This window comes from Pinus tabuliformis, chromosome 2_1 (genome assembly GCF_031772625.1).
Source record: "Pinus tabuliformis cultivar Carrire ecotype Pingquan chromosome 2_1, CPIR1, whole genome shotgun sequence".
Classification (NCBI taxonomy): Eukaryota; Viridiplantae; Streptophyta; class Pinopsida; order Pinales; family Pinaceae; genus Pinus; species Pinus tabuliformis.
The window spans coordinates 242,937,668-242,944,847 of NC_142299.1; positions in this window are offsets into that span (position 1 = coordinate 242,937,668).

Genomic DNA, 7,180 nt, shown 5'->3' on the forward strand with positions numbered 1-7,180 from the left:
AAGGAGAGGGGCATGTTGGGTCCCTATAATACTAGTGATTACCCCATTACTATTGTAGTTATACCCCTTATTTATATTGTTGTGCCCCCATTACCCCCATATTGTTATTAATGTGCCCATAGAATCCCTCTATTGTTATTTTTGTGGCTTTGTATTATTATTGTTAGGTCGGCTGGATTATATTGTGACTCCATAGACTCCTATATATAGAAAGGAGGTTTTGTCATTTGAATCATCCAAGAATTGTTCATTTATGTAATGTAAAGGAGGTTGCCCCCTCGAAGAGGCTGAATTCTAAGGCGTTGATCTATCTTTTCTATCTTTTCTTGAGCTGGTTTCATAACACATAGTAATAAGAAAAATATAATCACTTTGGATCAGTGTGAGCACTGACCAGCGTGGAGCTATAAACTAGTGCACGAACCTCCCATACCACACCAAGACATCCCTAGGGTGCGGAAACCTGGTTCCAGCACCCTCCCCTACTACCTCAGGTGAGAATTCAGTATGCGCTTCGTGTGATGTTTCCGAAAGGGTCAGTAGCTGCGAGATTTTTTTGGCTAAATAACTCTTCCAACCTGGGTCAGGCCTATATAAGCCAACACGCACCATTATAAAAATAAATTCAGTATCACAAAAACTAATCAAATGATTAAGCTCGATACGAGGCTAATAAAAATTGAATTTTTATTTGCGATTACACCTTTCTCTCTTTTCCTCATGAACATTTCTCCCATCCCTGTTGCACTCTAATCTCACCGTAGCATTCCCGTTGACTTTGTCTGACACATGCACAGAGGAACTGTCACTAAAAGTTCACGCCAATTCCTAAAACTTGTTGTGAATTCCTTCTGTCAAAGTTCTTCCCCTATCCATTTTGTTACTACAATGGAACCCAAATTTGTCCCTGTAGTGAATCGTATGCTCACTCCCCCTGTGGACTTAGACCACATTCCACTCACTGAGAGAGATTAAAAGATAGCCAAAACATAGTGTGAATTCAACCTTTTAAAATTACATTGCTGGTTATGGGATAACTACCTTGATCAATCTGATGAAATAAACCTCTGGCAGTCTAGACTTCCTTTGTTTGTTTTCCCCTAGTCCTATCATTTTCCTGAATTCTTTTAAAAATGGCAAGCCCCTTACCTTTCAAGTAGGATGGCTATTATTTCTCCAAATGGGGAAATTGTCTTCACCATTATATCTGATAGCATAAATCAAATGTTGTAGGTCCCCCAAAGTGATTCCCTCACCTATTTTTCCCTTGAAGCTCTTAGAGAAATTTGTTAGAAATTAACCTTCCACCAGAGAGCTAGAATTTTTGAAGTTTTCCTCCCTGAAAACTCTCAACTAGCTATGAAATATCCCTTTTATCCCTCTTCTACTTTCCCTCAAAGGATCAAATAGATTATCTTTTTTTTTGTCATCCATTCTTGGTTACTATTCAGATGAATGGGTATATGAGCCTATTCTAGGTTTTCTATCCACCTTTTCTTCAGAATAAGGACTATCAATCACCTTTGACTATGGTCACTTCTTAGCAAATGTAATTCGTGAAAAATTCCTTCAGTTTCTAATTGAAGGAATGTTCATATATTCATCAATTCTCATGTACTTGTCTATTTCGTTCCAAACAAATAAGTTTCCCTTTGCAATGAAAAATCTTGATCAACAAGGAGAGCCACAGTCTATTATCTTTTGGAATTACTTAATCAAAATAAAATCACAAGAATTCATCTTCATATACTTCATCTATTAGTTTGTGTATCCAACAACTTGTTTGCTAAGTGGTTAGTAGATTCCAAGAATAAGTGAGGAAATTTAGCAAGTTTTACAACGTAGTGAACAGGTGAAAGCAGGGGACTGGTACCTTTACCAATCATTCATAGAAATTAGACTGTATGGTTCAAAGCTCCCACCATATAAGCTGCCTAAGTATTTTTCCATGAGAATATTTGTCTTGGATTACATTAGGAAAGTAATTCACTTTAACAATAGTCATTTCATGGAAGCCAAGAAGAAATCTCAGTTCCAGATCAAAACATAGATAACACCTTTCATCTGCAACAGTAGAGCAACACGAGAGGAAGCATACCTCCTCGTGAAACAAATGAATTTCCCTCTTAGTTTTACTTGGTCCTATGACCCATTTAGGGTAATTTCCAAGTTAAGAGTGGAAAAAAAATATACACCCTATGTGCATGCTCAGAGGCTAGAAATAGAGAAGTATATGAGCCAACACACTTGGGTAGAAAATACATTGCAAGAGGTCGAGGAGCGGGTACTTTCCAAGGCAGCTTCAGACACTCCCATTGTTATAGACATTTTTGTGCCTTACAGCATGAAGCATGAAATGTCAATAATCTAAGGGATCCAAAGTCCCTAAACATGTTGTTCCTACCCCTAGAGGAACAAGGTCAGCAAACCACAGCACTAAAAATCAGTTCTCCACCTGAAAACACTCAAAAACAAGCTATTTCTGGATCATGTCAACTGCTCCACTGAGCATCTGCGCTGAATGTCAACTGCTCCACTCTGTACCTACACTGAATGTCAAAAGCAATGAAGGCTACCTGCGCTGGGTGAGATTGGCCAAGTGGCACAGTCATTCCTCAATGTGTCAAATGCCCAGGAAGCTTCCAAAATGACACTTGGATCAGGGAATTCGCCTATTGATGAGTAAGAGGGTCTTGATCTCCAAGTGGAAGCAAGAAACTCCAAGTGGACTTAAGAACTGAAGAATAACTGAAGTGGGAGAGGACACTAGTCAGCTTCATGACAGCCTCAAGCTGACTCATCCTTTCTCCAAAACTCCTATATATAGAGCTCTCTCATGAGGTCTAAGGAGGCTGGAATCTTGTGAATGTAAGGAAGCGCTGTTGGTTTGTGCATAGAACTATTGGGTGATTTGCTTGAAGGAGGTGAAGAGGAGATTTCTTTCTGCTGGGAGGTGTTGTTGGATTGGGCCTATTATGGTTGTAACACTCTCAGAACTTTACTTCTTCCATTAATAAAGCATTTGAGGTTCTTCTATATGCATGTATCTCTGCGGCGTATTGATGCTTGTGTATTTGATTTATTCTAATCCTTGAATCAATTATGGATGTATGCTTCTTGTAGTTTCCTTTTCTTGTGCTTTTACAGGATCTTCGTGTAGCTGGGCCAGTGAAAGAGAAAGGAGCTGGGAGCAAGCAACAAAGAGGGAAGATTGGATCAATCATTAGTGGAAGATAAAGGTTAGTGGATCTCTTCCTCCTCTCTCTTACATCTCATAAATAAGTAATCTTGAATAGCTTTGCATTCAGTTGTTGCTGAGGTACTATCACCCTTAGAGTGGGATAGGGTCATTCCGTATTGGATACTTTTCCCAACAACAAATTGGCGACTCCACTGGGGATCGTATCTTGTTGGTTGTTTGTGTTTTTTGCTATTCATTTCATAAACAAAGGGAGTACCGAATCGAACTGCATTTGGATCTTTCAAATGCAAAGTAGAGGGCAGCTACTCTAGCTCAGTTTCTGGGCAAGTTTATGATTTGAAGAGCTGGTCCACAAGGACTCTAATAAGCTCTTAGTGATAGCTTTTCATCCTCCTTTTCATCCCTTAGTGTGAACTTGACTGATAGCTTCTGATTTGGCCAAAAACTGTGAATTTTTGAGCAATCTGTGACCCGGAAACCAAGAGAAACGAAAGTTTCGTTCTTCAGTGCAGGCTGTGTGAAGGTTGTCTGCATTTCAACGCAGTTCCCGAAGGGGCTACCTGCGCTGAAGGTCAAACTGCCTGTGTACTACCTGCGCTGGACCAGTTTTGCCTAGTGCTACTGGGGTTTCCTGCTGTTTCTTGCCCTGTTTTCACTCTTGTTTTGCTGCCTGTTACCAGTCAATGTTCCTATCTGAAACCAACTTTCCTTACCACTATTCCGCCTCAGTTGTATAAAGAAACTGTGTTTGTTCTTTGTGTATTTCTTGTACATTTACAGTTTCCCATAACGAAAGTGAACTAGTCTTGCTGTGGCCTCTTAGATCTAGACCTGTGATTAAGTGTCGTTTCGATCTTGAGAGTTAGTTGATTTGCTGTTCATAGTTGATTGAGCTTTTGCTTTCATTATATGGTTTGAATTTATATATTTCTAGTGTCGAAACAAGTAAATCTTAAGGTGTCTTTTGATTTTGGACAATCTTGTTTTTTTTCACTCGAAATTGAATTCGAAATTATACAACAGCTTTCTTTTTGTGTCGCACAAACATTAAGAAAGAGAAACGAAATACTTGCATTTTCCATTTTGCATATAAGTTTGTATGTTGATTTAGGGAAAAAGTGCATTAGTGTATGCTCTTTGATCTGTGTGAAAAGATTTTGTCTCTCTTTTCCCTCAGTAGTTAAGATTTTCATAAGTCGAAAAGATTGAAAAAGCTTGCTTCTCATCTTAGACTGCATTTAGGAATTTGTATCAATACATCTCGTGGTGAACCTTGAAAGGCAAACTTTAAAAAGATCAACTTAAAATATATTGAATGAACCTAACAATGCTTTGAAACATAACGCAAACATATAGAGGTCTAAGCTAGAGACGTGTTCCGGCGTCGTTAAACGTAGTGACTGTCGATCTCGACGAAGGTGGGTGATTCCTCCTGAGATTCGGTGGCACTAATACGGACTTGTGCTCCCACGTACCGTCGCGTATTTATTGGGAGACCCCTATAGGATCAAAGCCTTTATCCATAGGAAACCGTGTCGGGCGCCCTACTGATCGCAATGCAGTGAACACAGCATTCACGAAGATCGACCACTCGTACCGTAAAACGTATTCTGTGGTTTTGTGAAAGGTTTGGCACACCCTCTGCCTAGATCTCCAGAGCAGTTTCTTTTGGCCTTTTTCAAACTCTATAAATGAAAAAGTTCAGCCGAGCATTTGTCACTTCTGGCTCGTTAATACATCGAAGGAGACTAGAGTCATCTTTAGCTTTTTCTCGACTCTTAAAAAGTGAAAAAGCAAGTTGTGTCTAAAAGCGTCTAATAAAATTCATTCAATTCGGAAACATAAATTTCCCCTTTTAATATTTTGGTTGATCGAGTAATCCGCAATCGTGGAAGAAAGTCAATTGAAAACCCGTCGTTCGCAGAGGCTTACGAGTCAACCGTCTTTGTCTCCGGAATCGAAAACAGTACAGGCAAAGCGAACTCGTTTAACCGGTTCAAAATCTCCTTTAAAAGTTAGAACAAGTGTTCCAACTACATCGGAGGTTCCGGTTACTCCAAACATTTTTGGAAACCCTGCCTCTATTGAAGAAGTTCAACAGCCACAGAAGGACAGTAATACTGATCCTAGTCTGGGGGAAAATATTTGTATAACTGAACCAGTTCCATCTGTAACCGGTCCAGAGAGTTTTGCTCCTCAAACAACTGTTGCTATCGAAACAACCACTTCTTCGGCACCAGAAATATTTTACGGACCTGACAGTATTCCTCTTCCACCGGGTTTGATTGCGATAGAGGAAATTGTATAGGATCCGCAAGCAAGTACTCCAACTCATTTTGGAGTCGGGGTCACTCTATTTCCTTCTTCAGAAGTTAATCCACCACAAGTGGAAGTTCCTGTAGAATTGCTAGGAAATCTATTGGATAGAATTAAAATGTCTGAACAACCGTCATCATCTAGGACTGTGTCAAATGACACAGCGACAGCAGAAGCCTCTGCCGTCATTCCAACGATGTTTGTCGGCATACCAGCTGTCCCAACTAGTTCTCAACAGCTAGAAGGGGTCCACCAAGGGACTATTTCGACAGTATGGTCTGTTCCAGTTTGTTCATCCGGAGTAATACCCGACAACTCTTATGTTGAGACTCGAAAGATTGATCCTCATGGAGGTCAATTTGGGCCATCTAGTCCTCAAGGACTAACAATCCCTCTGAGTTCTGGATTGCTACCATATGGGGGACAGTATGCCCTTTCATTACCTCCTCCGGGAGGATATCCATACGGCAGTTCTCAACAGTATTCAGGTTATACTGGAGTTGCATCAAGTAGTTGGGTACCTATGCTACCTCAACAACCGAGGGTTGTATATTCTATGCAACAATGTGTACCTGTGACGAACATCCCAACCACACCGGCTATTGTAACAGTGTCACAAGTTGAAGCGATACCTGTTGCATGTCAACCTCGGATTTCTCAGGTTGTAATGCAACAGCCACTTGATCATGGGTCACAACCACAATCGCCAACTGGTGAGGCGACACAAGTACAAACGGGTACAATTACCCCACACCTTGGCCCAATGGTTAGCATGGCACAACAAAACATGGCTTCACAACCATGGCTTGTGCAATACCAAAAACCGCAATTCTAGCAAGTATACCAAGGTTCTGAGGAGCAGATCTTTGCGAATAGTGGACAACAGTATATCCCAAACGGTCAAAACCAACCACTTTACAGTGGTAAAGTCCACCAACCGTATCAGTCATACCAACATCAATTACATTATGCTGGTATGCAAAGGCCCACTGCTCAAGCGATTCCATCGTACCCTGGTTACGCTTCGCCTAACCTGAATCAACAGTTACCATTCGTGGCAACTTTAGAGTTACCCGATTTACACCGATTAACCAACGATCTGATTGCTTATGCCCCTTGGTGGCCAGCGATTCCTCATAAACTTCCATCTGACATTCCTAAATTCAATGGAAATCCAGGTGAAGACCCATCGAATCACGTGATGACTTTTCATCTGTGGTGTTCGTCGAACACCCTAAATGACGATTCGATAAGGCTCCGCCTTTTTTAGAGGACATTGACGGGTCCAGTGGCTAAATGGTATATTGAATTTCCAAGAGCCTCTTTCGACAATTTTAGTTCCCTAGCCACGACTTTCTTAACCCATTTTCAACTACCGATAAGGTATGAAACGGGAACAGAAATATTAACCAACTTCAAACAGACAACTGCCACCCATATATCTGATCATATACATGAGTGGCATCGTCGTCGCAGGATGGTGAAAACATATGTTCCCGATCAGCTATTAGCTGAATGGTTTATAAAGTCGTTGCTTCCGGCTATTACGGAAGATGTGGCCAAGGGGGGAGTCGTAACAGAGGAGCAAGTCATTGCTCGTGCACAGTATTTGGACTTAGTTTATACTCAGTCCGACATGCTCTATGACAAAATACCTGATGC